A 17,940-nucleotide genomic window follows, 5' to 3' on the forward strand; every position below is an offset into this window, starting at 1 on the left:
GTTAGATAAAGTATAATCTTGGGAGTCCTAGATAGTATATTAAGACAAACACTAATTACAAGCACATTTCCAATAATGAACAAAATAATTACATATTTGTTGGCTGATATTATTAGAAGAATACTCAAAGAGGGAGGCTGGCCAGTTTGTTCAGTTGGTTAGAGTGTGGTGTTGATAACACCAAGGTCCAGGGTTCAATCCCTGTACCTGCTAGCCGCAAAGAAGAAACATGAAAAATACTCGAAGAAAATCACCTGGAAAAAATTTTCAATAAAATGGCTGGCTAAATACAAAATAAACATTCAAGACTGAATTGTTAAAATGTATATAATATATACAGTATAAGTTACATATAGAAAAACTAGGGCTGGCTAGTTAACTCAGTTGTTTAGAGCAACTTTATAACAACAAGGTCATGAGTTCGGCTCCCTGTACTGGCCAGCTGCCAAAAAGAAAAAAGAAAAATCAAAGGGGTTAAAAGTCATTTACAATAACAAGCAAATTCTACGGTGTCTAGTAGTGATCTTAATAAGTATGCAATGTACATGATAAAACTAGAAATTTGCTGTAGATAAGTAAACAGAGGCATTGCATTAAGTAATGGGGAAAATGATCAGTCATTTATTATATAGATGTAATACTATTGATTGATTGATTGGCAGCTGGCTGGTACAGGGATCTGAACCCTTGACCTTGGTGTTATCCGCACCATGCTCTAACCAAGTGAGCTAAACAGCCAGCCCAGATTTAAAAGTTTTAATAATTGAAATGAATTTGTATGTGCTTTCGATATTTGACAAAATGATTATAAAATGTAAGTTTAGAAAAAAAGTTTAGTTATTAGTAAACTACTCCTTTTAGGGGCCAGCTCGTGGCTCACTTGGGAGAGTGTGGTGCTGATAACACCAAGGCCACGGGTTCGGATGCCTATATAGGGATGGCCGGTTGCTCACTTGGGAGAGCAGGTCAAGGGTTAAGACCCCCTTACTGGTCATATTTTAAGAAAAAAAAATACTCTTTTTTATTGGTTTATGATGACATTTTGGTCACACTAAGCTTTATCAAGGTCTCAGGTGTATTTTTGGACTGTATGTTCTGTTGAACCACCTGTTAATTTTTGCACCAGTTCTACAATGTGTTTATTACTATAATCAGAACAACCTCAGTGGTTGGCTTGTGCCTGCTTCACTTTCTATTAATGACCTTTAATGATCAGAGCTTTGACTTGACTCAAAGGCAAGACAATTTTTTTAGATTACAATATGAAACATCAGTGGAATCTAAAATACATGGGCACGTACACATACATGCACATGGAGGCCATAATCAAGGCTTTTATTTAAAGAAGGTGATGGTAGTATAATAGCTCATCTTGTGAGATGGTGCTGATGGCATCTAAAACCCTTCATTGAAGACTTGTGGGGGAGTTTTTCCTCATCAAACTGTTTATTTGGTGATAACCAGAATGATGTCATATCAGATTGCTCTGTAGCTAAAGCTTTCCTTTTTTTCCTCCCCATTATGTAAAAAGATTTGCTGTTACATTTAACATATTTAAGCATTTTAAAAATTCATATTAAGTCTCCTTTGATGATATCCCAAAAGAATTTAGATGCTGTGGAATAGGTGGGTCTGGCTGCTTTATTTTGTCCATTCCCCCCACTCCCCACCCCCAGGGGTCAGACTTTTTCCTCTTCAGTTTAGAGTTGAGCTCAGTAATCAAAAAGCAAGAATAGCAAGAAGGATCAAGAATTATATCTTAAATAGTAAAAGAAAAATTGGCACCAAAGAAAGGACATTTTTGCTAGGATGAGGAGCTTGGCTTAATACTAAAGGCGTGTACTTGCTCAGTTCTGTTTATAATCTCATAATGTATCCAGTATAGATGGCTTAATGTTGATTACAATGAAGGCCAATTAGTATCCTAACCCCAACCAAAAGGTTAATGGCTGACTGAATTATTTATTAATTTATTCATAAATTTTCTTTGGCTCATTGCCCTAGCACTGTGAAGGGAAATTTTTAAAAAATGAATAAGATACAGTTTGGGCTCCCAAACTCTTAAAGAGGAGATTGAGAACTGTTTATTTGGGGCAGAATGAAGTATTTGTATACAGTAAAAATAGTTGTGTTATTGAAATTTCGTGCCATGTTATTCAGCATGATTTGTACTTAAGGAAATTATTAAAACAAAGCTTGCTTACAGAGTTTATGTATTTTCTTTTCTGTATCTGTGTTGTTTGAGTAGCTTAGTGATGATTTCATTTGAGAGATTTTTTGTTTTGTATCTAAAGGAATTTGGTGTATATGGGAAAATAAGAAAAACTAGAGGCTTCTTACTTACCTTTGAGAACATGGATAGATAATAAGTGATCACAAAACATACTTGTACATTGCCAATAATAACGCCCCAAGGAGCATAAATGTGATGTGAACCTGTGCTTTAGTAATTTGGGTTTCTTATGAAACACTGGGGCTAGAGGCTTTTTATTACTTATCTAGGTTTATAGTGTAGCAAAGAGTATAGATCCATATTACTTAGATATTTGCCACGTTATTAACTTGGGCAAGTTTACCTCCTTGTGACTCAGTTTCCTCCTCTATAAAATGGGGACAATAAGTGGTATCCTTCTCACAGGCTTGTTGTAAGAATTAGACAAGTTACTGTATGCAAGACACTTAGAACAGTCCCTGGCATTATAATACTTGCTCAGTGAATGTTACCTATTATTCATAGAGAATAGAGAGAAAGAATGTATGGGAAGTAGAATTGTTTATTTTTCTAAGTTTTAACTTTCTTTTCATCAAGTCTTTTGTTAGAGTTGTTCATACGTAATAAAGTAGATGGTATTATTTTATTTCTTTATCTTCTGAGTTTTCTGATAGCAGTTTTTACCATGTAGTGAAATGATCAGAAGCCAGGAAACAGGAATCAAGGAGAGAAGAAACAGAGACGAGAAATCAGCTTTCAGTGATTAAAAACTGGTAGTGCTAAAGCTTAGTCCTTGTAAATGTCTCTGTTAGGAACTAGAAAAGCAGAGTTACTTTTTAAATCAGTTTTTTATAAACCTAAAAGCAACTATAATTAAAAGAACGTATTGCTGTAAGTATCTGTGGAAGTGAATTTATAACATATAACCCATAGCTAGCAAGATCATCTCAATCATTGCTATCTTTTCTTTTCTTTTTGCCACAAAACTTATCAGGGATTTATTATTATATATTCATTACCTACAGACCTGGCACATTTCCCAGCATAAGTACACCATAACCCAAAAGGGACACCTATAGGCAAACCTTTCTTTCAGAGGAGTGAAAGATCCTATTCTCCCTCTGCCCTACTCCATTTTTTTCAAATATTTATTGAATCCCTAGAATGTGCTGAGTACTATGTTACTTGTGGAGAATATACAGAAAATTTCTGCTTTCAAAGAGTGTACAATTTAATAGAGATAGATGAGTAAACAGGTAACTAGAATAAAAGTGACATATACCCCTATATGTAGAAGTATATTCAAGGTGACTTTGGAACACAGCAAAGAGATGCCTAACTCAGCTAAGGTGTGGAAAGGTTCAAGGTGACACATAAACTGAATTTTGAAGGAGTAGGAGTTAGCCAAATTAGGGATAGTGGGGAGACAGAGGTAGGGAGAACAGTAAAAGCATAGGTTGGCAGACCTAAGAGAATGTCATAGTTTAGGAACTCCAAGTGATTCAGTAGCACTAAAGATTAGGATGGATATAGGAGAGAGGAGAGAATAGGCACTGGGTCAGGTCTTGAGGGATTTTTTGTAAGGTGTGGAGAATATTATTAAACATATTGTTATAAAGATCACTGTGGCACCAGTGTTGAAAATGGATGAGAAAGTGACAAAACTAGAGACAGGTGAGAAAGAAATTATCACTGATCCAAACACACATAGGAGGATGTCAAAAGCTGTGTTCCACAAACAGATTCTATCAGACCTAGAAGGTTTATAGAATTGTTTAAAAATACAAAAGACTTTTTGCCCCAAGTTAATAAATCGCAGAAGAATCATTTCAGCCCTTTATCTTTTTCCTTTTCATTCACTACAAATCAACACAGCAAACTGGTTGTCAGCTTTTTGGATTTTAGAATAGATGGTATTGTGAAGGCTCTTGGTGCCTAGGCCTGGGAACAAAGTGAATATGGTGCTATGAGTTGAATGTGTCCCCCCGAGTTGAATGTGTCCCCCCAAAATTCATGTGTTGGAAACTTGATCCCTATTGTAACAATGTTAAGAGGGTGGGAAATCCAGTTATGGTATTTGAAAGGTGGGCCTTTAATAGTTGATTGGATTGTGAGGTCTATGCTCTTATGAATGGGTTAATGCATTCATGGAGTAATGAGTTATAATGGGTGTGGTGTGGTGGTTTTATAAAAAGAGCACATGGAAGAGCTCTTGCCATTCTTGCCATGTGTTATCAGCACCGCACTCTCCCGAGTGAGCCACGGGCCGGCCCATTCTTGCCATGTGATTGATACCTGGTTGCCACAAGACTCCGTAGAGAGTTCTCAGCCAGAAGGCGGCCCTCACCAAATATGCCCCCTGGACTGTGGACTTCCCAGCCTCCAAAACTGTAAGAAATAATTTTATATCTCTATAAAGTACCCAGTTTCAGGCAACAGAAACAGACTAACACTGTATGGGTACAGTGTCTAATGGCTAGTTGGGGCCTGTTTAATTTAGGGCTTTTTCAATAAAAGAAATGATTTTTAGGCTGAAATAACAATCATCAAATTTGCATCTTGGAAGGTTTTGTTTGGTGGCTACATTTTGACAGACACAGCAATGCTAGTAAGCTTTTTAGAAAGGTTAGCTTTTCAGTAAGGTCAAACTAGGATTAGGCTAATTGCTGTAGCATAGGCAGCTGAACAAAGGCACAAGTTGTCCATGTTTTTCTCTGATCACACTATATTGTTTTCCTAAAATGTTAATGTGTTTGAGTCTCTATTACTGTTTTTAAATGTGATTTAGAAGCAAAGGTATGTATAATTCAAAACATAATTGCTTTTTGATTTTAGAAATTACGTAAATCCCCCTGCCCCATGCCACACTTCCTGTAGTTGTGGAAAATTGGGGGGTTTGAGGGAAGAAAATGGCGTAAAAGAGATACAAAGGGTCTTCAAAAAGTTCATGGAAAAAATGGAGTTAAGAGATAATATGAATCCTAGTATGGATATTTCATACATGGAAAACAACAAAGTACATTTGAATTACTGGCTGGATCAAGTTTGATAGAAACACCATTTATATAGTCATCCTTAGTTCTTTTGCAGAAATTACTATTGACTCATAGTGTAATCAGGTATTCATTACTCAGACTTTTTATTTAGTAGAGGATAAAGGCTGTATTCTCCTGCACATCCGTAAAAGAATGTTTAAACGTGATTTCTTGTTAAAAACCTCTGAATAACTGTTACAGATGTTATAGCTATCATCAGACATTCATTGTATTCCCACTAGATAAATGACTTAGTGTTGCTAATATTCAGATTTCTTCTCACTTACTTAAAGTGAATTTGAGGACCAGCTGATTTAGAAAGAGTTATGAAAGAGAGAGAAGGAAAATTAAGTGGTAGTGGCAGTCATCTCTTTGAGTCACTGACAATGAATGCCACTGTACTAGGAAACATTCAGAATGTTTCAAAACCCTGTGATGGGAGCTCCTTCATTTCTGGCTGGTTAGTTTCTACACATCATCGATACCTCATGGTTCCTTTTTTTTTGGCAGCTGGCTGATACGGGGATCTGAACCCGTGACCTTGGTGTTATAAGGCTGCGCTCTAATTGAGCTAAGCGGCCAGCCTCATGGTTCCTTAATAGAGGTCGGTTGGGACTTAGTTTTTATAAATATCACTTTTAATCACTTTTATTGTAATTAGTTAATTTTTAAAAAGTTATCTTTGGCTCATGAAAAAGTACTGTTTTGAGTAGGAAGAATATTAAATGGATGGCCAATTAGATGGAGGTTATTAATTTTCAACTCATAACAAATAGATATAACTCTCAACAGGTCTTTGGATGAAATAAAACCATTCCTGGATCCTTAGGCTTTAAATTGTTATTTAATATTCACAGGCTTTAACTGAGTGTTACTAGAAAAGTAGTAGTGATTCATTTGCTAAAGAATGAGGATCGAGGGTTGGCCGACTGGCTCAGTTGGTTAGAGCATGGTGCTGGTAACACCAAGATTCAAGGTTCAATCCTTAAACACCATCCAGCCATAAAAAAAAATAAATAAATAAAAATAAAGAATGAGGATCAAAGATTGTGAGTATAAATAGCTCAAGTAGTTTGTAACTGAATAAAAGGAAACTTTTTTTTAACTTCAAGATTTCTTTCAGAATATACTGCCAATAGCAGCTGGTGCAATGGAAAATAGACCCCACATGCTAATGAAATGTGGAGTTGGTTCTTTTATTTTTATTTATTTTTTTGTCTTTTTGTGACCGGTAAGGGGATGCAACCCTTGGCTTGGTGTCGCCCGCGCCATTCCTATATAGGATCCGAACCCCGCGGCAGGACCGCTGCTGCGCTCCCAAGCGCTGCACTCTCCTGAGTGCGCCACGGGGCCGGCCCGGAGTTGGTTCTTTTAAATACTGTTTTGTTATTACTGGAAGACTTGTGAGTGTGCTTTAAAAATCCTTTAAGTTCAGCATGTCTAACAAAACTTTCAGCTGTTAAGGAAATATTCTGTATCTGCACTCTGCAGTAGGATAGCCACATGTGGCTACTGAACACCTGAAATGTGGGTAGTGCAACTGAGAAACTGAATTGTAAATTGTGTTTAACCTTAATTAATATTGATGTAAACAATCACACGTGGCTAGTGGCCACAGAACTGGACAGTGCACATAGATATTTGAGAACTGAGGAGCACATTTGTTTACCAATACTTCTCTACTAGTGATTAAAATATACTGTAGTATAATTAATATTTATTTGTAGTATTCTTGGAAATGTTGCCTTTTATTTTGCTGCAACTGAACTGAACTGAAGAGACTATAGTGTTAGGAAGATGACAGAGGAAAGTTAAATGAGGAATGTGTTGTTTACTTCAGGTCTTTGGGGATATGTCATCATCCCGATGAGGCCCTTATGTTCACCCAGTTTATAATTAAGCACACTCTATTTCAGCCCACCCTGCTTCCCTTTCCTCCCCTTTCTTTCTCATAGCACTTCTCACCATCTAACATACTAGAAAGTGGGCAGGAATCCCCCCCCCCCTTGTTTTCATGCTGTGTCTCAACATCTAAAACAATACCTGACACTTTAGGGGTGCTCAGCAAAAATTTGTGGAATGAATAAATGAGGATTGTGGTTTCCCAATAATGATAATTCAATTCATTTAACGTTTAATTTCATTATATGGCAAGCATTGAGTTAGATAAATTATATAAAGTGCACTGTGGCCACTGCCTTTTCCATAATAAAACATTTCTTGGAGCCATTATTTGAAATAGAACATTGAATTGGTTAAATCATTGGTTTAACCAGAAGATACTTTGGCAGTAATTTGAATTAACTGATTTATGTCACATGTTGGTTTAAAAGTTCCATCAATGTCATTTATATCCTCCTCTCACTTCTCTTTTTCTCACATTCCCACAACCTATGAGTCTTTTTTCTCAATTATTTTTTTCCACATTCTCTCATCTCCGTTCAGCTAATTCTCACTTTCTTCTAGACTTATCTTTCCCACTGATTATACTATAAGGAACTCCCCAGATCCTTTAAATCCTTAAACCAACCATAGAGAAACCTTTTCACCTTTCTTAGCTGAAACTTTCCTTATATATAATTTCTCATAACTCGTTCCTCAGTTCTAGAAGTTTCTACTGACCCCCTAGGGTATCCTTAAAAGCTTATCAAAAATTGTTTTGTTTTGAGAGAGCAAAAAGGCAGAATCTCTGTAGCTCCAACTTCTTAGACTGAGAACTTTCATTCTGTGAAGCTGAAAACAGTCCTGCTGGCATAATTTCAGTTTCTTTCTCCCATAAACAAAGTCCAACATATTGTAGATTTGTAAACATATACAAATATGTTTTCATCTCTGCCATATTGAGGGCAGAAGAGATATATAGCTACTGTGACATAAAAGCACAATAGATCTTCCCAGTTCTTCCTAAAGAACTGTGTGGTGTTTAAGTTTAAACTATTGGAGTGATGGGGGTCGTTTATATAAAAGAATCTAAATGGAGGGAGAGGGAGCCAAAATATATGAAGCACCTCCTGTCATCACAGTTTTTAGAGATTTCTCTTATTTAATCCTCCCACTTCTGAGTAATTATCTCCATTTTACTGATGTGTAAACTGAGACTCGTATAAGTTACTTGTCCAGAGTCACCTAATCAGTAAATGAGAAAGCTGAAATCTTACATAGTTATAGGTGACTCCAAAGCCTCTGCTTTCTTCCATTGGTAAATCATGCTGCCTCTGGAAGTGCGAGAAAGCAGGGAGCAAGAGTATTAGTATTTGATGTTGAATAGGAGGCAGTTATGTTTGTTTTTTGCAACCAGTGAGCCAGCCATAGAAAGAGACCAGTATTATTTGGAGTAAGTAGCGTGAGCATCTGGTAATTGTAGCGGCCCTGCCTTAGCATTAACCTTCTCTGCCTCTTTCAGCCTGTTCTTCAGGCTAGTTCATGTGAAGTACAGATGCTTTCTGCTGAGGATCTTGAGCCTAACAGTAGTGATTAGATGAGGCTTTATGTGAACATTCATGGGACAAACTAGTCTCCTTCGTTACTATTTTTGTTGTTGTTGTCATTGTTGTTGTTTGGGGGTTTTTTTTTGGCAGCTGGCTGGTACGAACCCGAGACCTTGCTGTTACCAGCATCTCACTTTCCCAAGTGAACTAACCAGCCTGCCCCAGTAAGTTCTCAAAAACCATCATGAATATGCCATTTTTTCCCACAGAAGTGAGAGTTTCACAACAACTCTCAGGCTTGTTTGGAATTATAGAATAGTCTATGGTCTCCACATTTCCTCTAGCCTCCCTCAGTGGCACTTTTCACCCTAATTGCCTTTCGTTGCTAGATTCTGGGAGCAAAGCTTAAAATTAAAGAATGCTGTTTCTTCCCTTGTACTCTAGGTTAATGCGTACTTGTTGCATGTACACTATGCACAAGTTGTGCCAAGCAGTGAGGGTTTAAGGATAATCATTTCATGGTCCCTGCCCATGAGGAGTTTCTAGCCTAATAGAGAAGTCTGAAGATTATTACAGTTCAGAGTGTTGTGTCCAGCAAGACCATAGCCATGATTAGCTCTTAATTTCTCCAGTATTATCTCTTGATGCTTGTACTTTTTTCTCACTTCCATCTTCCCTTCTATGGCTGACTTTCAGAGTTTAGATGTCACTTCATTCAAGATAATTTCTCTGATTCCCTCAGGACAAAGCTTACCCTTACCCCTACCAATATGTGTTTTTATAATACCTAAGTACTCACTATATCATATTGTGGATCCTATTTACTTGAGCTACAAGCACATTGAGAACAAAAGCTGTTGTTTTTAGCACCAACACAATGCTGGACACATAATCAGGGTTCAGTAAATCTTTATTAGAATTCTACTTGGGTGACTAAGGAACAGCTCATAAAAGAGGAAGTAACATTTGAGCCAGTTCTTAAAGGATGAGGAGTAGGTACCTGGGAAAGAAATTCAGGTCAAGGGAGCAATTTATACAAATAGGTGAGAAGATGAAGAGTTTACAAATGACTAGCAAGGCTTTCTAATTTCCATAGGAGTTTGAGGCACAGGTTATTAATTGTAGGATGTTATAACTATCCAGAGCTAGCCAGACTATATTAGAGTAGATAGTGGGGTAAAAAAAAGGAAGCTACTCTCTCCCCCAATTATATATCCAGAAGTTGAAAATTAGTCTTCTACTTGAATATGTATTAGTATTATCTGCTAGTAATTTCTGTTGTTCATCCTTTCCTAGAGGAAAGTGACTTTCTTCCTAACCTCTTACTAGAGCTTACCTCTCTAAGACACCGCAGGCCATAAGGAGGAAGCCTGCTGAATTAAACTGAGAGAGACGTAATTAAAATAGCTAAAGTCTTATTCTCCTAAGTAATCCAATTTTTATCGGTACACAGCATAAAAGTACATTTAAATTAAAGCATTATATTCTTGTGCTTGATCTTGCTCTCGTGTGTGATAGCATTTGTCAACAAAAAGTTTGGGAATTGTAAATGTCACTAATAGTTTTGAATCTGTAGGGGAATGTTTTTACCGGCAGAGAAAATATAGTCTAAAAAATTGTGCGATCAAGAAAATTTATAATTATCTCAATTGTTTTTTGTTTCTTTTCTTTGAGTGTTAAACCTGAAGAACAAATTATCTCTAAGCAAAGAAAATAATCAGTGAAAATGTTTGCACATAGAAGAAATTAGTGACATAGCATATAAACATAATGGGGTTATGTTCTGAACCCCATTCCCTATCTCCTACCCCCAAGGCAAAGGACTCTTGAATTTAAAATCTTATTTTCTTAATCCAAAAGTATAAAATTTTGATTTTTGATAACTAACTAAAGTCTCAGCTAATAAAAGAAGAAGGAATTACATCCACTTAGAGATCATGGTTTCAAATGAAAGTACAGATTCTCACCATGAGTTATTAATTCACTAAAATACAATTTTAATGGTGAGTTAAAAGCATCAAGCACCAAGTTCCGAAAAGAACTCTGGCCCAGACATGAACAGTAAAAGCCTACTGTGATCTGTCCTTTGCAAGGTAGCTCAATAACTAACATATAATAAGAAAATTTACATTGTACTTTGTTCAGGATAAGAAGGGTAAAGTCTTCCCCATCTTCTGGGTGGAACCTAGCAAAGATATTCCACAATGTCTTACTCCTTATAAACAATTTTAGCAACAGGACTAGATTAATGGAGGGAAGGAATAATCTATGGCTTATTGGTGAGAAATTTAGTCCACGTTTATGTGGACTACTTTAGAACAACTTGTGCTATTGGCCAATAGTCTCCGTCAGTTTTGCTGTTGAGCACCACCTGTGGAACTCTCCAAATTTAGGCTTTTAGCAAGAGTATCATTGGTATGCTCAGCTCTTTAAAGGCTACATGCAGTGTTTAGAAATAGTTCTTCAATAAAACAAAGCTCTGGTTAGAGGACTTCAAGTGCTATATAAATGTAGCTTAGATTTCTTAGCCCATTAAATTTTATTTTTATAAGGCCTTTCTTGCTCTTTCCCTAAATAAAACAGGAAGAGATTCACAAATTTTAATCCTTTTACTCCCCCACCCGCACCCCCATTCCTTAGAGCACTATGCTGGGAGGAAGAGTACTCTAAAAAAAAGAATATTTTTTATTAGCTGATAAATAACTAAAGATAGTTGTCTATTTCTAATGAAGTTAAGGCGAGACTTCCCTTTGCATTTCTTAAACATAATGCATAGAAAACATAATGCTTGAAAAACTAGAATGAACTCAAGTTTCTGATTGTTAAATTTTAAAGCTATCAATTGGCCAGTATTTTCCTATCTGCTTGTCTGCTTACCAGTAAGCACGAAGTAAATATTGATTGTTAGAAGGAAAATGAAATGTGATGGTCAGGAAACATGTGTTGGTTTGACACATGGGCAACAGAATGAGCATTTGAAAGTTTTATTGTTGTGGAGTATGGACTTCTTTGGAAAATGAATATTTCTTTAGGAGCTTAAATATTTTTTTGACTATTTATACAATAGCTGAAATGAGTCCTGGAGTCAGAATCAGGAAACATAGAGCTGACCGGTTAGCTCAGTTGGTTAGAGTACAGCCTTATAACACCAAGGTCACAAGATCAGATCCCCACACTGGTCAGCCACTAAAAACCAAAACAGAATTAGGAGACTGGAGTTTTAGTTGTAACTCTGAGCAAGGCATTTAACGTCTTTGAACCTTAGTTTCCTCCTTCTGTAACAAGTAGATTGAGCCAAATGATCACTAAGAATCCTTTCATTCTTTTAAGTTTTATTGCTACCTTCACGATACCCTAGAATTAGCAGTGAGCCAAGCCATGATTGGTATTTAAATTTGGCAAGTAGTTTTATTTTTTTTATTTTTTTATTTTTTGTCTTTTTTGTGACTGGCCGCACCGCGCTCAGAGCGCACCGGCCATCCTTATATAGGATCTGAACCTGCGACGGGAGCGCTGCTGTGCTCCCAGCACCGCACTCTCCCGAGTACACCACGGGGTCGGCCCTAAATTTTGCAAGTAGTTTTAGCAGCTGTACCAGGATTTACAAATCTGTCTGTTCTCTTTTTTCTTTCTTTTCTTTTTTATCTTTTTTTGGTGGCTGGCCTGTGCTGGGATTCAAACCTGTGACCCTGGTGTTGTAACACTGTGCTCTGACCAACTGAGCTAACCAGTCAGCCCCTGTTCTACTCTTGTATGGTCCTATCTACATAAACTAGATTCTAAGGTACTACTTCTGGGCTGTGTGTGTGTGTTTAATCTGCCTGGTTTGAATTTACCCAAATATTCAAGGTAATACTTTAATGTCTGGGCCCTTTCATCTGCTTGATGTTTCTGTACACCAGCTCTGGTTGTGTTCAGACTTCCTCCGTGGCCCACTTCTTCTAATGAGAGACCAGGCTTATGTTCATGTCATTTATTCCTTACAACTGTACTATTCTGATAAGTATTGTTATGCTCATTTTATAAACTAGAAAACTGAGGCTCAGAGAAATGAAACAACTTGTCTAGTGTTAACAGTAAGTGATAGAGCTGGAATTAAAATTTCAGTCTAACTCCAGAGTTCATGCTCTTGAGCAGTATGCTGTATTAGCTCTATGCTGGTGATGGTGATAATGATGTTGGTTCAACATACAATATGTTGAACACCTCCTGGATTCCAAGCAATGCATTTACTACCTTTTGCATCCCCATTTTATAGTAGTGGAAACTGCTATTGCTCATGGTCTGTTTTTAGGCTAATAAATATAAGTATCTGGGTTCCAAGGTGTTGTACATTCCTAAATTGAATTATTCATTCAGTGCATTTTTCCTTTTGCTTTTTCCTCTTATTTAAATGGTCAACATCATGATGTTTTTCTGACTACTACCAGTATTAACAATTGAATGTTGCCCAAGTGTTTCTATACTTTTCCCCCTTACTGATGCCTTAGCATTGCCATTTTCTTGTTTCCTTTGCTATTTTTTCCCTCTGTCAAAAGCAGATAATGGGGATAAGATAATGGTGAGAAAAGAGAATATACTAAGGAAAGGCTAAGGGAGTCCAAATACTAGAAGTCTTTCTGGGAAATCAGTTTGGAGAACAAAGATTTAAACTAAAAGCTCCATTTTTTGGTAGCTTTGTCTGTTGAAGGAATACCAGGACTTTGGTACTTACAAAGTTGGTAATGTAAAATATGGGATTTGATCTCACTAGCCCTAATTTTCTTATTTGAAAATAGGGTAAATAATACATACCTCACAATGTATCTTTAGTTGTGGTGATGATTAAATGAAATAACCAACCTAAAACTCCTTAGTATAGTGCTCAAATTTGTTAGCTTCCTCTTTTACCTTCAGGTGTTACTGAAATAATCCAGTGTGTAGTTAATGTTGTATTATGTGTAGCATTTTTAGATTTAGAAAACTTAGTGATAGCATACACAAGTATGTATGTAAATAAAAACTTGCCAAGCTGTATCCTTAATATTTATGTGTGGCTGTATGTTAGTTATATATCGATAAAAAAGAAAAATCAGTATGTAAGCTGGACTTCTGGTTGCTGCATGTGATTAGCTGATATTTTCACATGTTACGCCCAGTATGTAGAGCTACTCCCTGTAAATTTGTATTTCCCAAGATCTCATGGTGTACTGAACTTTAGAAGGAAAAGAAGTATTAAATAATACCTTCCAGATATTTATTTCAGATTTACTATTTTAGTAAACAAATTTGCAGAAATATTTCTTTTCTCAGAGAAAGTATATTTACTCCTAAAATATTGATCCTAATGTTATTAATTCCCAGTAGGTACATCTCATCCTGCTTTAGGTATGCCACCCACAGGTAGGAAATACAATTTTATGCAAGCAGTGTGTCTCAGTCTGTTCAGATTGCTGTCACAGCATACCACAGACTGGGGGGCTTAAACAACAAATATTTATTTCTCACAGTTCTGGATGCTGGGAAGTCCAAGATCAAGGTGACAGGAAATTGGGTGTCTCTGAGGGCCCTCTTTCTGGTTTCCAGACAGCTGTCTTCACGATGTAGTCTCACATGGTGAAATGAATAGAGAGTTTTCTGGAGCCTTTTTTATATGGCACTAACCCCGTTCATGAGGGCTCCACCCTCATGATCTAAATATCTCCCAAATATCCCACCTCCTATTACCATCACCTTGTGGGTTAGGATTTTACCATGAATTTTGAAGTCTATAACACAGTGAAATGCCAGAACAATCTGATACTTTTGAGGTAAGTTTGTCTAAAACATGCCTGCAAATGGACTGCTGCCGCCATTAGCTGCTACTCATAACCACCCTGATGTTTTTCGTGTGATTAAATATTCAAATTATTCTTTGGTATACTCATTAGCAGGCTCCCTTTCTTCTGTGGCTCTGAGCCTCAAGAGTTCCAACCAAGCTTAAAGTCAGGAAAGGGGGTGTGGACTTTGGGGCTGTGCCACTCAGCAGCTAGAATGTGATTGGCAGACTCCTCCCCTTCCTGCACTTCAGCTCTACATAGTGTGCGCTCTGGAATGACAGGCATTCCTGTGTGAAGAGAACCAGCGTGAAGACATATTTGTAAGAGCCACAAGTGCCCAGGCCGGGATACAGGAAAACAGGAACTCCAGAAGATTAACTGACCTCGTGCCATTTCCTGATGTTTGGCAGTGACACTGAGGGAGGATTGCATGTCCCCTCCTTATGTGGATTTATCTTTTAAGAAAAGTTTCCTTTTGTCTGGGACGGTTTGTTGTCATACGATACATCAGGCAGTATAATCATGGGGCAAGCTGATGTCTCCAGACCGGTAAATCCAGATGCAATTGGTGAGTAATAGAAGGCAGAGAAACAGAAAATCTAGACAGAGGCAAGGCAGATATACAGGTGAAGTTCAGTATAGGAATTGGAATGTGAGAATTTTGATGTTCATAACTTTGGAATGTTTATAAGTTTGTGAAGAATGAATGAAAACATATAAATTATTTTCATTCGGTTAAATTAATTTACCACTCACAGTTTTGTTTTACTTGATCTCTTTGGGGATTTTTATATTCTGTTGTTATGAAATTATCTGTTAATTTCTTGCCCTTGAAGAAATTAAGTGCTACAGGAAATCTTATTTAGATTTCAGAGATAGTTTACTAGTATTTTGCAGGACTCGGGCAATTGATGTATATATGATATAGAACTAAAACTGTTGACTTCTATAAACAGGATTGTTTTTAAGAATTGACTTAATTTTTTTCACTTGATTATACATTTTCCAGATAAGCCTCAGACTTTTTCCATTGTGCTGGTGTTTGCATTTCTCTTAAGACAACACTTTGATATAAATTTTTCTTTTCTTTTCTTTTCTTTTTTTTGTCTTTTTCGTGACCGGCCAGTCCTATATAGGATCCGAACCCGCGGCGGGAACGTTGCTGCGCTCCCAGCGCCGCACTCTCCCGAGTGCGCCACGGGCTTGGCCCGATATAAACTTTTCTGAAGTCAGTGCTTTACATTTGTCTCAGGGATAGCCGGAGACCAAGCTGATAATTGTGAAGATAGCTCAGAGTTTCAGAGCTTTTAAGTGAAATAGTGGTAGTCCACTGTCACTACAAACTCATTTTCCTAAGCTTATAGGATTTTGTATAAGATGATCATAAGTTGGAAAAAATAGTTTTAAGTGGATGTTCATTAAAGGATTGCTAATTATAAGTAAGGGCGGGGGAAAGCCTGTGAGTCATTTCTGGACATTACACTATCAAGAAAAAAGAGTTATACCTTCGCTTTGATTTATGAAGCAGCAGAAAACATGTTTGGTCCTAGGCTGCTTTTTTTTTTCAGAACTAAAAAATGTTGGTGACTTTAATGAAAAGTATAAAAGTGTGGGAACACACAGGTAACACTCCCAAATGTTTCTCATAATATAATGTGATTTAGTTACTAAAGGTAGTGTTTTTACCTGAGAACTTCCCAAGTGAAATATCTACAGAAGTATTTTTCATGTATAGGGTACTTCAGAAAGTTTGTGGAAAAATAGAATTAAAAGGTAATAATCTTTCCATGAGCTTTGTTTTGTTTTGTTTGGTGGCTGGCTGGTACCAGGATCCAAACCTGTGACCTTTGTGTAACAAGGCTATGCTCTAACCAACTGGCTAGCCCATCCATGAACTTTTTGAAGTACCCTTGTATTACTGAAACTCTGGCACGTGGACCACAAAGTGAATCATTCAGCAGCAGACTTCTAGGACTGAAGTCAAGACTTGACACTTTAATCACCAGGGCTGGGTCTTTATCAATTAATTCAGTAACTTACTTTTTAAAAAAAATTGAAAGGTTTTATAAATAGAAAAAAGTATACAGAAAAATATGAAGAACCCTCTGGGACCACCACCCAGCTTAAGAAATGAAATTGAAAACAGATAAGAGATATCCTGTCCCACCCCTCTCTCTATGCCTACATTTTGCTTCTTCCCAGAATTAACCACTCTCCTGTATTTGGTAAATAACTCACTTTTAGACCACTGAATTCTCCTGTGGTGTCTACTCCAAAGATTAGTTCTTTGTTAACAAGTATAATAACAATTCAAATAATGCTAGCATTTATCTATGAGATGGAAATGATAGGGCTTGGAAAAGCAGTGAATTGTTAAGCAGGTACAACTTAGTTGTGGGTGGTGCTATTTATGAAAAATGTCCATCTAACATCTATATACTATACAAAAAATTTCATATGAGTAGATAAAGTTTGATGGTATTTTTTATGCTTCTGAAAAAAGAAGTGAGAATTGGACTGGCCAGTTAGCTCAGTTGGTTAGAGTGCAGTGTTGTAACACCAAGGTCAAGGGTTCAGATCCAGTAAGCAGCTGGAAAAAAAAAAAGGTGAGAATCAAATTTATCAACATTTTTGCCTTCCAAGTAGTCCTAATAAAAGATCTTTGATGAAGAAATAGAAATCACTCAGGAACCTAACTAAGGTTTTTATATTTATTAGAATTTAATTTTGGGGTTTTATTTCCTATTACCTAGGTAATTGGTAGGTGACTATAAGTAATTTTAATGGACTGACTCCATCATTATTCTATTTGTAATTTGGTGCGTATTCTATTTGAGCAGATCAGGACCAGGTTATGAAGGCTTAACATTGACAAGTTTGAGGACTATACCATTTCTTTAAAGGCTTTTACCAAACATAGTTTCTTAACAAAATTTTAGGAGTGTTTCAGAGGGCAGCTCTTTGGAAAGTCTTAAGTGATTCTTTGGAAGGATAAATATACAGAGTATTAAAACTTGACTTGTTTACTGTTCTAGGCCTAAAATGTTTTGAGTTTTTAAATTAATGGTATTTGGTTTGGGAAGTCAGGTGATGCAACACATTAATGAATACATTGAATTGATTTCCTATTATTTTTAAGGTATTGTGAATGACATAGAAAATGCTGTATAGATATAATTTACATGTGCGCCCTCAAGAAGTTTGCTTTCTAGTTGAGAATTTAAAATATGAAAAAAAAAAAGAAATCCAAAATATTTGTAAATTTGTTTAAGATTAAGACATATTCCTTTTTTTTTTAAGTTGACTCCCCTGATTTACGATGGAAGCCCAGAGCTGTTAACCAAGAAAAGTCTGCTTTCAAATAAATAACCTTTGCAATGAAGATTCATGTACATTTCTGAGATGTTATATCAGTACTCAACCAGAATTTTTACCATAGGATATTTCTAGCAACCGAAGAACTAATT

At 36.6% G+C, this 17,940-nt stretch overlaps 1 protein-coding gene across 8 annotated transcripts in view; it reads left to right on the forward strand.

Annotated features, from left to right (window-relative positions):
- The window catches only part of PHACTR4 (phosphatase and actin regulator 4), a 108,335-nt gene that overhangs the window by 51,464 nt on the left and 38,931 nt on the right, over positions 1-17,940 (forward strand). Inside the window, exon 1 of one of the 8 annotated variants that reach the window (XM_063106315.1) lies at positions 15,004-15,041. The exons of the other annotated variants lie outside the window; for them this stretch is intronic. The gene's annotated coding sequence lies outside the window, so the exon portion shown is untranslated. Of the gene's footprint in view, positions 1-15,003; positions 15,042-17,940 lie in introns of those variants that run through there. 8 annotated transcript variants of the gene reach the window in all.

Source organism: Cynocephalus volans, chromosome 8 (genome assembly GCF_027409185.1).
Source record: "Cynocephalus volans isolate mCynVol1 chromosome 8, mCynVol1.pri, whole genome shotgun sequence".
In the NCBI taxonomy this organism is placed as follows: domain Eukaryota; kingdom Metazoa; phylum Chordata; class Mammalia; order Dermoptera; family Cynocephalidae; genus Cynocephalus; species Cynocephalus volans.